Here is a 13,775-nt window from a genome sequence, read left to right as displayed (position 1 = left end):
TGTTGGCGACCCTGTGGATTGTAGCCCACTGGGCTCCTCTGTCCATGGGATTCTCCAGGCAAGAATACTGGAGTGGGTTGCTGTGCCCTCCTTCAAGGGGTCTTCCCAGCCCAGGAGTCAAACCCATGTCTCCTGTGGCTCCTGCTTTGCATTGCGGGTGGGCTCTACCCCTGAGCCACTGGGGCGGTGTCTAAAAGGCCACGTGGCATTAGCTTCCCTTTTGGTGTTTTCAGAAGAACACTTAAGGGAGAAACAATGAAGACCAGAAATTAGTGTTGGATTGAGATGTTTGCAAATTATCATTGCCAGATTTAAAGTAGGATATTGATAGGGAATGGATCTTTGCTAAGTGATGATCAGAACTTTACAATCCTAAAGCTGGAATTTGAATGAGCAGGCTCAGGAAAAGATGTTGGAAAGTAAAGATACCTAGGAGTGGTCTTCACACTGTAAATGGCATAAAGGGTAATCTTCAGAATGCTTTATATAATGTCTTTTTTCTGAATCATTTTAAGAAAGGTTTAAAGTCTATATAACTTAATCTTACTTAAATAGATAAGGTACAACTACCAGTAACTAAGAAAATCCTGAGTAATACCACAGTACAGGGTATCTATATATCACTGTCCAGAGCAGTTTTCATAATTGGCAGAATTTGACTTAAAAAGGCCTTTATTCTCAAGACTGTTTCAGTCCACATGCTGTGCCTTTCCAAAAGAGAATTTAGAAACAATCAGAATCGTTGAGGGATTTGTCACTTACATATAAAAAGAGTTCTCCCTCTACCGAAGTGACATTTTTTCCAACTCCACTGAAAGTTACTTCACCTCTCTCTGCCTCAGCTTAGTTTTCTTCCCTAAATTTTGGTGAAATGACCAGTGCCAGGAAGCAAGAGAAGGTGCCACCAGCAGATGGAGACCAAAATCTCACAGAAAAAAAGAACCTCTCAGCTCCACAAGGCAAAAGAGCAGGAAAACACTGACATTCCCAAAAGGATCCATAAATACCTCAAATTCAACGCAGATACACAGAGCAGACTCCAGGGATTCATGCTTCCTGGTGTTTGTGTCATTATGACTGGGCTGGACTTAGTGTGGACCAGACTTAGTGACTTACTTCTGACCAACAGAATACAACAAAAGTGATGGTTAGGCTGAAAAATGGGGTCTTCTATCTTAGACTTCGCTGCTTGCGTGCTTCCATGTTGGAGAGGCCCTTGGGGCAAGGATCTGAGGCAAGCCCAGTGCCAATAGACAGCACAGAACCGACTCTCAGAATAACAATCTGCCAGGAACTGAACCCTGCCAACAATCATGTCTGCTTAAAAGTGGATCCTTCCCCATTTGGACCGTGGGATGACTAGAGTTCAGCCAACACCTTGGTTGCAGTCTGTGAGAGGCCTTGAAGCAGAGAACTCAGCTAAGCTGTGTCTAAATTTCTTAACAGAAACTGTGACAACACTGTAAAATGTTGTGAGCTGCTAACTTTGGGGTAATTTTTTATGCAGCTGTCTTGTGTGTGTGCACGCTAAGTCACTTCAGTTGTGTCCGCCTCTTTTTGATCCCCTGGCTTGTAGCCTGTCAGGCTCTTCTGTCTATGGAATTCTCCAGGCAAGAATACTGGAGTGGGTTGCCATGTCCTTCTCCAGGGGATCTTCCCAACCCAGGGATCGAACCTGGGTCTCCCGCATTCTTCACCATTTGAGCCACCAGACAAACTATTTCTACGCAGCAGTAGAAACTAATACAATGGACAAAGATACACCATCTTAACAATGAAAAGAAAGTTGGAGTGACTAAACGTCAGACTTCTAAGCAAAGAACATTGTCAAAGATAGAGATGTTCACTGAATAATGATAAAGATGGATAAAGAGGATCCCTGATAGAACTGCAAGAAGAAAAAGGCAAATCTGCCATTAAAGTCAGTTATTTCAATACCCATCTCTTAAGAGATGATTGAACATGGAAACCAAAAATGAGTAAGAATATAGACGATTTGAACAACACTATCAACCACTTTTACGAAATTGAAATTTATAGATCATTCCACCCAACAGCAGCAGAATAAACAGTCTGTTCATGTACACATGAAATATTTCCAAGAATAGACCATATTGTGTGCCATAAGTAAGTTTTTTTTTTTTTTTTATTAGTTGGAGGCTAATTACTTCACAACATTTCAGTGGGTTTTGTCATACATTGATATGAATCAGCCATAGATTTACACGTATTCCCCATCCCGATCCCCCCTCCCTCTCCACCCGATTCCTCTGGTCTTCCCAGTGCACCAGGCCCGAGCACTTGTCTCATGCATCCCACCTGGGCTGGTGATCTGTTTCACCATAGATAGTATATACATGCTGTTCTTTTGAAATATCCCACCCTCACATTCTCCCACAGAGTTCAAAAGTCTGTTCTGTATTTCTGTGTTTCTTTTTCTGTTTTGCATACAGGGTTATCGTTACCATCTTTCTAAATTCCATATATATGTGTTAGTATGCTGTAATGTTCTTTATCTTTCTGGCTTACTTCACTCTGTATAAGGGGCTCCAGTTTCATCCATCTCATTAGGACTGGTTCAAATGAATTCTTTTTAACAGCTGAGTAATATTCCATGGTGTATATGTACCACAGCTTCCTTATCCATTCATCTGCTGATGGGCATCTAGGTTGCTTCCATGTCCTGGCTATTATAAACAGTGCTGCGATGAACATTGGGGTGCTCGTGTCTCTTCATAAGTAAGTTTTAATAAATGAAAAAGTGTTCAAATTATCCAGAATATGTTCTCTAGGTACAATGGAACTGGAAATCACCAACAAAAATCTGGAAAAATCTTAAATCTTTGGAAATTAAACAACTCATTTTTAAATAAGTTATGGATCAGAAAATAAGTTACAAGAGAAATTAGGAGATATCTTGAATATGAGTAAAAACTATATAAAAATCATTAGCTACAGCAAAGTTGTGCCTAGAAGGAAGTGGATAACTTTAAATGTTTATATTATACAGGAAGAAAATATCTATCATCTACAGTTTCTCCTTTGAAAGCTAGAAAGAAAAGAGTATATATAACACAAAAGAGGAAATAAAAATCATAGTTAAATAGATACCAGGAAAATAATAGAAAAAAAATCCCTGAAACTAGTACTTGCTTCTTGAAAAGATCAACAAAATAAAAAATCCTTCAGACAGAAAATGCACTAGATCAAGAAGAAAATTGTGGTAAGGCAGAAAACATCACAATGTTCATACTTAATCGCTTCAGTCGTGTTTGACTGTGTGACCCTATGGACCGTAGCCCATGAGGCTCCTCTGGCCATGGGATTCTCCAGGCAAGAATACTGGAGTGGGCTGCCATGTCCCCCCTTCAGGGGGTCTTCCAAACCCAGGGATAGAACCCACGCCTCCTACATCTCCAGCATCGGCAGGCAGGTTCTTTACCACTAGCACCCCCTGGGAAGCTGCCAGAATGTCTCCAGCCATTACCAAATGTCTCTTCTGGGAGCAAACCCCTCAATTAAGAATCATTGTAATGCGTCATATTAATAAAGGGAAAAGGCAAATGATCATAACAATAGACACAGAAAAGACATTTGACAAATCCAACACTCATTCATGATAAAAACTCTCAAAGAACTAGAAATACAAGAGAACTTCTCAACCTGAGTTTTAAAAAAAAATCCACAAGAAGCCTCTAAGTAACAGCACACTTAACTGAATGCTTTACCCTAAGATTGGAATCCACTAAGGATGACTGCTCTCATTATTTCTAATAAACATTTTACTGTCAAGCCAATTCAATAAGGCAAGAAAAATAAAGGCTTACAGATTGGAAAGGCAGAACAAAAATTGTCTCTATTTGTAGATGACATGATTATGCAGGTAAAAATTACTAATAAACCTCTAAAGCACTTAAAGAATAATGAATTCAAGAAGGTTACAAGACACAAGATTAATATAAAATCAGTTATATTTTTATGTACTAGCAATGAATGATCTGAAAATAGAATTAAGAAAACAAGTTAATTTACAATAGTATTAAAAACAGGGAGGCCTGGCGTGCTGCAGTCCATGGGGTCGCAAAAAGTTGGACACGACTGAGCAACTGAACTGAACTGATTAAAAATAATAAAATATCTAAGAATAAATTTTATCACAAATGGGAACAACCTGTTTGCTGAAATACATTAAATAGTCCTGAGACAAATGAGGATCTAAATAAATGCAGGGGTGGGGGGGAACCACATACCATATTCATGAATTGGAAGACTTAACTATTGTTAAAGTGGCCGTTCTTCTCAAATGGATTTATATCTTCAACCCAACCCCTATCAAAATTGTAGTAGACTTATTTTGTACAAGTTAATAAGCTAATTCCAAAGTTCATATAGTAAAGCAAGGAGCTAAGCCAGGAGCCAGGAAACTTTTTCTTTAAATGGCCAGACAGTAAATATTTTAGGCTTTTCAGTCTCCACTATTCTTGTTGCAACTATTCATCTTTACCAATGTAGTTCAAAAACAGTCATAGAACATGCACGATGGACAGGTATTGCCATATGTCAAGAAAACTTTATTTACAAAACAAAGTGGCAACCTGGAACCTAGACTAGCCAAAAAATTTTTGAAAAAGAAGAAAAAAAACGGAGTTACTTAACACTAAGGATTTCCATACTTGTTATAAAGTTGCAGTAATGAAGACAATGTGAAATTGGTGTAATGATGGAAATTTTGATCAATGGAACAGAATAGAGTCCAGAAATCACTCACAAATATTTGATCAGTTGATTTTCAGTGAAACTGCCAAGGTAATTCAGTGGCGGAAAGGGTAGAATGTATGGAAAGAAAAAAAAAAGTTGTGCACAAAAATTAACTTGAAACAGATTATATGCCAGAGTGTATAGCCTAAAACTATAAACTTTTAGAAGAAAATATGTAACCAAAAGCATGATCTATAATAGAAAAAAACTGACAAACTGGATTTCATCAAGATTTTAAAAGATCTTTTCAAAGGATGCAACTAAGAAAATAAAAAGGGGAAGTCATTTGACCAGGAGAAAATATTTACAAAACATAAAGCTGTTAGAAGATTTGTATCTAAAATATATATGAACTCGGAACTAAACAATAGTAACTCTTTCAAGTCAATAATATGAGAACAAAAAATATAGGCAGAAGATTTGAATAGACATTTGCCAAAGAAGATATGCAAATGGAAAATGAACGCCTGCAAAGATGTCGTGTTGTTAGTCATAAGGGAAATGCAAAGTAAAGCCATGAGGTGCATATAACACCCACAAGAATGGCTCATTAAAAAGACTGATGATATCAACTGTTCTCACGGATGTGGAGAAACTGGAACCCCCTCACATAGCTGGTCGAAATGTAGTATGCTGCAGTGATAAGCCACTTTGCAAAACTGTTTGGCAATTTCCCACAGATTAAATATGCAAGTACAATACAACACCATAATTTTATTCCTGGGTCTACCTAAAGAAAAAGAAAATTTATGTCCACACAAAAACTGGTATTCAAATATTCACGGAGGCATTCTTTTTTTTCCTTTTATTCTTAGGAGCATTATTTATAATAGCACAAAGCTGAAAATAATCCAAATATCAATCAGTTGGTGAATGGATAAACAAAATGTAGTGTATCTCTACAATGGCATACTATGCAGCAATTAAAATGAAGAAACTACTGATATATGTAACAAAATGGATGAACCTCAGAAACATTATGCCAGTTGACACAAAGTGGAATCTATTTATTTACAGAAAATTTCCGGAAAATACAAACCTACAGAAACAGGAAGCAGATTGTTCTTGCCTTAGTCCAGGGCTGGGAGCCGGGACTGACCCCCCCAAGAGGACACAAGGGGTGATGGATTTGTTCTAAAATTTCATGATGGTCATGATTGCATAACTGTATACATCTAATAAAATTCATTGACTGGGTGAATGGTATTGAAAATATAACAGTGAAGTTGTTTAAAAATGGAAAAAGAACAAAGCAAAGTATGTGCAGGGATCCCAGTGCTTCCGCAGCGAGAGACCCCCTCGGGCCCACGGAAGACCGGATGAGATTTATCAGGACATAGGGGCAGGTCACAGAATACTGAGGTGTGGCTGGAATCAAAGATATCTGAACTTTGTCAGATTTTCCCAGGATAACCACCTTCCTCAGCTTCTGCCTTTCCTTATTAATTCTTCTGTCCTGTTTTCTATAAAACATAGGATCTGGTCAACAAAGTTTACGCGAGTATTGTTTAAAATCTCTTCATATAGCGTAGCCACAATTCTCAGAAAGAAGAAATATTAAAAAAAAAAAAAGTCTTCCTTGTTACTAACTTATTACAAAGTCTAACAAAATCAAATCACGCCCATCAAGCCCCTGATCTTACTTGATACTTCCTAAGTGTTAAATAATAACCTGAAACTGAGCTTGCCTGGTGACTCAGAGGGTAAAGCGTCTGCCTACAATGCGGGAGACCCGGGTTCAATCCCTGGGTCGGGAAGATCTGGAGAAGGAAATGGCAACCCACTCCAGTATTCTTGCCTGGAAAACCCCATGGACACAGGAGCCTGGTGGGCTACAGTCCATGGGGTCCCAAAGAATTGGACACAACTGAGCGACTTCTTTTCTTTCTTTCTTTCAAACCTATAGTTTAATGTCTTACAGGGATTAGGCAGAATTAATACATTAAAATGTCTTTCTAAGCACTGATGGGAATTTGTATGTGTGAATCTTATTAAAGGAACTGTCAAATGGGCAGAATCCACATTTAGCCAAGTATACAATGAAGACTGGGGAAGGAAATGGCAACCCACTCCAGTATTCTTGCCTGAGAAATCCCATGGACAGAGAAGCCTGGCGAGCTGCAGTCCATGGTGTTGCAAAGAGTCAGACACGACCAAGCAACTAACCAGCAAACAACAGCAACGATGAAGACAGCAGGCCTAATTTAAAAAAAACAAAAATCTCATTTCTCCTACAGAACAGAGAGGGGAGTGGGTCAGTGTGTGTACTGAGTGGAGACCCCCTGGAACAGAGACAGAACATACAGGTACAGTATAAGTCTGTTTTCCTTAAACTGGTGGTGAACCTGGACGAGACCTGAGTGAAGCGAGTAGAACAAAAGAAGTATGGGCCTTTCTTGAGCTACTAAAGCTGAAAGAGCACCTGCTGGATGCCTGTGCTTAGGAGATGTGTGCTCATACCAAAACTGCACGTGAGTTTTTATAGCAGCTCTTATTCATAACTGCCCAAACCTGGGAGCAACCATCAGGACTGGGAAATCAAATCATTTCTGGGGGGATCATCCCAACCCAGGGATCGAACCCAGGTCTCCTGCATTGTGGGTGGATTCTTTACCAGCTGAGCCACGAGAAGCCCAAGAATACTGGAGTGGGTAGCCTGTCTTCTGCTGTCTTCTCCAGCAGGTCTTCCCGACCCAGGAATTGAATTGGGGTCTCCGGCATTGGAGGCAGATTCTTTACCAACTGAGCTGTCAGGGAGCAGCCAAGATGTTCTTTCAGTAAGTGAATGAATAAACAAACTGCGATACATCCAGACAACGGATGTGCATTTGGGAAAGGAGTTTTTTTAAAACAATTTCGCTGGTCCTGGTTGAAGCCCGCACCCCCGGCACTCCCAGCCTCTCTCCCTGTGGTGGTCAGCGCACTGACGGCAGAGTCAGTGGGTGAAGGTTGTTTGATGAAAGCAAAGGGACCACGTATCACTGGATCAAGAAATTAAATACAGAAAATCCACAGGCATGCGTTCACTTATTGTCTCAAGGCAGGACTTGTTTAAAGAGCAGGGAAGCCTTCTCTGTGCTCAGGACCCTGCGGTTTTGCTTTTTGCCTGGGAGGTGTTTTGCTGCTGTATCATGCTTTCCACGTGTGGTTCCATTGCGGGCAAGAACTTTCCATTGTAACTTGCAAATGATGTCAGACGTGCAATCTACGGCCCAAGGAGAGGATTCTTCCTCCTTATCTCATCTTACCGATCTCTCCATGATAGAAAATATGACATTTTACCCTACTCTAACTAACCCACAATATTGATCCCTCTGCAGAAAGGGGCAGCCTGAGGAAAATAATGCATCCATCCATCATTCCAGCAGGTGGCGCCCTCTCCCTTCCATCACCACCTTCATTCCGTTGACCGCCAAGGCTGCCATCCCTCATCCTTAACAATTTACCTGGCAAATTAAACAGCTGAAGGCCAGGTCTGAAGTCGGGAGGTAATCTTAGGGTGTTCAGAACCTACCCAGATTAAAAATTTATCCCTTCTGTGCAAAAATTTAGTGTATAGTCCAATCCTGCCCTTATTTTTGTAGATGAATTTAGCTTGAAAACTGGATTCTGTTTAGAATACTGCAAATATTTCGAGAACACTAAACCCGCTAAAATTCATCTCCTTCTCAGGTGTTTTGTCTGATGTCACATCAACCACTTTTTTGAGGGGCAATGTGGTGGAGTGACTGAAGTGAAGTGAAAGTCACTCAGTCGTGTCCGCCTCTTTGCAACCCCATGGACTGCAGCCTACCAGGCTTCTCTGCCCATGGAATTCTCCAGGCCAGAATACTGGAGTGGGTAGCCGTTCCCTTCTCCAAGGGATCTTCCCAACCCAGGGAGTGAACCCAGGTCTCCTGCATTGCAGACGGATTCTTTACCATCTGAGCGAAAAGTCCACAAGAATCAGACTGCCCATATTCAAATCCCACCTCCCCCAAACTAAGAATTTTACAATTTGAGGCAAAGGGTTCAAGAGATGAGCTTTTCAAACTGTAAAAGAGGGCTGATGATTAAATGGGTAAATGTAGATAAAATACTGAGCACAGTACCCAATGTATAATAAAACTTAATATGAGCTATCATCTTCTAATGTTTAATGTGTGTTTCTACGATTTAATGTGTATTTATGTCCTCTTCTTCCCATCCATCTTCAAGGTCCTTGAGGAGGGAGAGAATGTCTCCTTCATCAGCTAGGTCCCAGGATTGGTTTTCTCTCTTCTCCCAGACACCTTGCCCAGGGCTCTGTGATCAACAAAGGGAATTGGGAACTTGTTCTTGAGTTCTGACCACCACCTATCTGAAATTCCTCTATCTTCCCACTGAGACTCCCAGCCCTGGAGTGATGTGGGCTCCCCTTCCCACCACTCAAAGATTCACTTTCTATCCCAGAATCTGATCTCATCATATTTAAAGCTTGGACATCATTCTTGAGACAAATAGGCTGCTTTATTTAACTGATGGGCAAGAGGGATGGAGAGAGACAACTGAATCATATTTAGTAACAGTACCAGGGCCCTGAGCCTACCTGCATACACGCATTCAAGACATTGTGTTTTTAGCCAGTGTAAGATATAACCTTACAAAAACATATTGATTTGTAGGCACGCTGGGGAGCGTGGGGGTAAGGGGCGGACGATGAGAAAGGAGGTGCCTATAGGCAACCACAAGAGAAGGTGACCACAGGCCCTATCTCTCCATGAAGTCGTTAATCTGACTTACCAACCAAAAGGTCTGAATTCGGATTTCTGGCTCTTGTTGAAAAAGAAGCAATCAGACAAGGACAGGCTGGCAGGGAGCCTGGCTGCTCCTCTGGACTCCACACGTGGCCTTCAGTGCAGCGGCGTCCCTCGCCTCCCCAGTGGCCACACCTTTCACCTCTCTCCTGTGTGTTTCCCGCCTGGCTCCTGTGCACATCGGAATGTTGCATGTTATTATTAACCCTGTTTGACGAGTAACTGAAGCCCAGGCAGTTAAGTAACTTTCCCAAGGTTGCCTAACTGAAAGTGAAGGAACTAGAATTGGAATTTTGGCCCATTATATTCTAAAATGCATGATCTTCGTGCTCCATCAACCTTCTACAGAGGAGATTTATGTGGAATACAAATATCAGTTAGAACATACACTCATGGAGAGAAGTGGTGTAAGAAAGAGTCCAATATTTGGGAGTAGGGAGACCTGGATTCAGGAGGAAGCTCTGGCACTTGCTGGGTGTCACACCTTGGGCACATCACTTCACGTCAGCTCTCTGGGCATCGGATGGCTCATGTGTACAATGGGGATGCCCAGGTCTACATCACAAGGTTTTTAAGATCAAAGGAGATGTCTGGAGAGTCCTAGGTACAATGGCAAGCCCAACAACTCTAAGGGATTGCTGAGCCAGCAAGGAGGGGGCTGGCAAATTGGTCCTGCTGTGAAGGAAGGTCAGCAGGGCTTGATTTGAACCAGACCTGGTGGCTGAGATGTTGAAGAATCTGCCTGCAATGCAGGAGACCCGGGTTTGATCCCTAGGCTGGGACGATTCCCTTGGAGAAGGGAATGGCAACCCACTCCAGTATTCTTGCCTGGAAAATCCCATGGAGAGAGGAGCCTGGCAGGCTATAGTTTGTGGGGTCCCTAAGAGTGGGACACGACTGAGCGACTAACACATTTTCAGGAAAGGAAAGGGGAGTCAGTCAGTAGTGTCCGACTCTTTGCGACCCCATGGGTTGTAGCCTACCGGGCTCCTCCGTCCATGGAATTTTCCAGGCAAGAGTACTGGAGTGGGTTGCCATTGCGTCAAACTATGAAAGGACTGGCTGAGCCTGGTTTTCCCTGATTGAAGGGTAAGACGAGTACAGTTCAATGCACCCAGGGAAATCAGAGATGATTTTTCTTTGCAGATACCCAAGATTCGAGGGAGGGTCGGTTAGGTTTCCAACTGGCCGGCTTTCTACCTGTCTCTCAGCATCCCGCCAGCGCCTGCCTGCGCGTCGGCCCTGGCGCGCCCCTCCCGGCGCTCGCTCCCCGGCCCCCCAGGCCCCGCCTCTCCGGGGCCCCGGCCCGCCCCCACTCCTCGGCGGGCGGGGCCCGGCCAGAGCGCCTGCTTCGCCTCCGCTGCCTCGGAGCAGCCAGGCGCCCGCCGAGCGCCCGCGCGCCGAGCCCAGGTGAGTCCCGGTGGGTCGCCGCGTGGGGCCGGAGGGAGGTCACGGAGCACCAATTCTCAGCGCGTCGCGTTGACTTTGAAACCGAAAGTACGTCGGCGGCAGGAGCCCAGCTGCTGCCTCCCCGCAGCCCGGCCCGGCCGCCCGTCCCCTGCTCGCGCCCGGCGAGTCCCCGACGGCCGGGAGGTGCGCGCGAGGAGGCCCCGGGGCCCGGACCCCGGGTCGGGAGAAGCCGGCGGGGCAGGTGGCCCCTGATGCGGGCGAGTGGGTACGGTGTGTATGGGGGGGGGGGGGGGGCGGTTGGGTTCCGGGGCCCGGAGCGAGTTTTCTGAGCAGAGAAGGGGTGTGCCGAGGATGGAGACTGGGGGTCCCGAGCTGGGGAGCGCCTCCAGGGCGCGGGTGTCCACTCCGGGGACCAGAGGCAGGTCGGGGTGCGCGGGCCGGGGAAGGACTTTAGGCGTGCCTGGCACGCGCGCCTGCAAACCCCTGGCTTCCCCCATCGCGCCCTGAGGCATCCCCTCGTTCCACTTTTGCACGACTCTCCAGCCAGAATATTCTAGAATGAAGCTTAAATATTGGCATGCATGGAACCTCAGGAGAGCCGTTCGATTGGGCGTGCTCATTTAGAACTACCCTCACCCCCAGCCAAGGAGAGCTCAAAGGGGGTCTTGCAGGAAACCAAGACTCAGGTAGGAACGAGTTGCCCAGGGAACACCCAGAGAATTGGTGGAAACTGGGCTCTCCACAGCAAATGGCCTCGCCCTTGTTACTGCTCTGCAGGGTTTTGGCAGTTCTGAGAATTCTCAGTGAATTCTGGGGCCACTGCTCTTGCTATTAACCCCCAGGGCGTCTCCTCTGACTCTCTCGGCTGTTTCTGCCCCCTCCTGCAGTTTCCATATTTGGCTATTTCAGATTTACTTTCATCAGAAGTCAGTTACCTCGCAGTGACAGGCTGGGCTGCTCTGCCCTCGCGGTGGGGTTGGTGAAAGGAGGAGTGGCTCCCTGCCGGGACTGTCCCCTGCGCACCCCACCCTCCACAGCCCCGGGCTCTGACCCGTGTTCCTTCCGGACAGGCCTCTAGTAACCAACTGAATTCAGTAAATATTTATTGGGCACCGGTGCTGGGTGAGAAGTGGGCAAGGGCCAGTGGAATACATACTTTCAGACATACTTGCATTTCAAAAGGAGACATAAAATGCAAAGAAATTGGTTGAAGTGCTTCTGGGTATAGAACAGTTCTGGGGGAGGGGGGTGAGATAATTTTAGGCAGGGAAAGCCTGGGCTAGAACCTTTCAAATGCAGCATGCAAACTGCCTGCCCTGCCTTCCCCAAAGACAGCTGAAGACAGGGGTGTTAGCACAATTGATGGTTTGGGTGAAAACCTGACCATCTGAACACTCCCACCTCCAACTCCAATTTGAACAAGAGAGACAGACGTTGCTGCAGAAGAGATGAAGGTGTGTTTGAGGCAGAAAATGTCCAGCCTTTATCCAGGTGGTGGTTGTTGCTGTTTTGGTTCTTGTTTTGGACTCGGTGGAGTGGGCTGACCCTCAGATGCTGGAATCTCTGTCCCTGGGTTCTCGACACCGGAAAAGAAAGCCTTCTGTCCGAGCCAAACTGTGGAAGCCCTGCCAGAGGGGTGGTGGTGGAGGGGGTGACTTTCTCGGGTCCTCTGGGCTGAGGTCTGAGGACAAGCAGGGTTTCCATTGGTCCGCACGCATCATCCACCAGCCCTGGGTGGCAGAGTAGTGGAAAAACTATGGAAAGGCGATGGGGCCCCATCCACTGGAAGTACTCGCTGTCGCCACTGGAATGATTGCAGAGCGAGGGGGCTGGATGTCTCTGAGTCAGTCCCATCAGGCTAGCCTGGGAAACAGACCTCCTGTGATTATCTCAGCTTTACTGGAGAGGACTCTGAAGAAGAAAATATTAAAGCCTTGTTCATAAAGCCCTTCCCCTTTCAAAGCATTTTTCCCATTGCTCTGGTGATTTTGTTCTCATTTTGTCCTCCACGATACCCTTGAGAGTCAGGCCAACGCAGGAGTATTGTCCACATGGCCCGGATGGGGAGGGTGAAGCACTGAGGGTGAAATAACCCTTTGGGCACCACCGCTGGGCCAGGCCTGGGTCTCCGAGGACTGTGCTTCCTCTGCCCCGGGCCCCTCACCGTGGTTTCTCAGAGCTGCATCCACCCACCTCCGGCTCAGTGAGGGGTGGAAAGGGGACGTACCTGCGTGGCTGCTGTGCTTGGCTGCCTCTGACTCTTTGCGATTGTAGCCTGTGGACTGTAGCCCACCAGGCTCCTCTGTCCCTGGGATTCTCCAGGCAAGAGTACTGGAGTGGGTTGCCATTTCCTCCTCCAGAGAATCTTCCCAGCCCAGGGATCAAACTCACATCTCCCCAAGTCTCCTGCATTGTAGGTGGATTCTTTACTGCTGGGCCACCGGGGCGTCCCTGTTGGCTCAGATGGCTAAGAATCTGCGTGCAGTGCAGGAGGCCCAGGTTCAATCTCTGGTTTCGGAAGATATTCTGGAGAAGGGAATGGCCACCCACTCCTGTATGCTTGCCTGGAGAATCCCAGGGACAGAGGAGCCTGGCAGGCAAGGAGTCAGACATGACTGAGCAGCTAAGGAGCAGACTCAGACTCTGATCATGCCTGGATGATCTGTTCCCAGTAACCCAGAGCAAGTTCTCCTGGAGACCCTGGCCATGGCATGAACAGACACCCCCGTGTTAGTTCTACCTCCGCTAGCAAACTCAGGGTGAGACCGTGTCTGGTCTTGTTTGGAGGCTGGCGTCTGGCACAGAGGAGGACTGAACAGATGCTGTTGTTGA

General features: G+C 45.6%; 1 protein-coding gene across 1 annotated transcript in view; it reads left to right on the top strand.

Annotated features, from left to right (window-relative positions):
• Positions 1–10,850: 10,850 nt before the first annotated feature.
• TRAF5 (TNF receptor associated factor 5) overlaps positions 10,851–13,775 on the top strand; it is a 43,509-nt gene continuing 40,584 nt past the window's right edge. Inside the window, exon 1 of the mRNA XM_043923782.1 lies at positions 10,851–10,943. The gene's annotated coding sequence lies outside the window, so the exon portion shown is untranslated. The remainder of the gene's footprint in view (positions 10,944–13,775) is intronic.

The sequence above is a fragment of the Cervus elaphus genome, chromosome 14, assembly GCF_910594005.1.
Source record: "Cervus elaphus chromosome 14, mCerEla1.1, whole genome shotgun sequence".
In the NCBI taxonomy this organism is placed as follows: Eukaryota; Metazoa; Chordata; class Mammalia; order Artiodactyla; family Cervidae; genus Cervus; species Cervus elaphus.
This window is presented reverse-complemented; position numbering and strand designations above follow the sequence as displayed.